The sequence below is a fragment of the Morone saxatilis genome, unplaced genomic scaffold, assembly GCF_004916995.1.
Source record: "Morone saxatilis isolate NCDOM2014 unplaced genomic scaffold, NCSU_SB_2.0 Contig7, whole genome shotgun sequence".
Lineage (NCBI taxonomy): Eukaryota > Metazoa > Chordata > Actinopteri > Moronidae > Morone > Morone saxatilis.
In genome coordinates, this window is record NW_023340246.1 from 4815613 (window position 1) to 4816263 (window position 651).

Consider the following 651-nt stretch of genomic DNA (forward strand, 5'->3'; position numbering starts at 1 on the left):
ACACACACACACACACCACTCCACCACCTACGACCTGTCTGATGGAGGCAATCAGTAAAGATTTACAGGATCATAAAAGATACACTGCAGGTGTTGACATAAGCAGCCCAAATAAACTTTCCCTCCCTAGAGTGTTGTCATGGGCATCGATGTGATGCTGAGACTTTCCTGTTGAATTGTTTGGTAAAAGTTCACTTTAAAGAACATCATCAAGTAGTAATGCAAACAGCAGCACATTAGGAGCCTTGGCCGCTGATAGAACACAGTAAGGAAATGGCTGCAGGCCAATTAAAATCCTGTTAAAAACACTGTGGAAGAAGACCAGAATGTTGAGGAGGTGGTAACCCCAGTGGGAACAAATCAGGAACTAAGTTCTAATTACCAAACAGCTAAAAGTATTTGCTCTTAGACAAGATCTATATAGTAAATAATTATACTTGAGCAAAGAAACAGAGTTAACGAATCAGTTATTATTTGATATTAATCATATTAGATTATTTCCTAGATATAATTTTCTTAATTATTTGTTCCTGATTGCGTTTGAATCAGAAGCTAAATGGTACACTATTAATACATTCTATTTACTTCCTTATTCATGAACATATTACTATCTTCACTAACCAAGAGCATGCCAATGAACATATGGAATTA

The 651-nt window shown here is 36.3% G+C and overlaps 1 protein-coding gene across 1 annotated transcript in view; it reads right to left on the reverse strand.

Annotated features, from left to right (window-relative positions):
• Nucleotides 1-651, reverse strand: part of LOC118340943 (serine/threonine-protein phosphatase 2A 56 kDa regulatory subunit delta isoform-like) — a 10230-nt gene that overhangs the window by 426 nt on the left and 9153 nt on the right. The gene's annotated exons all lie outside the window — the stretch shown is intronic.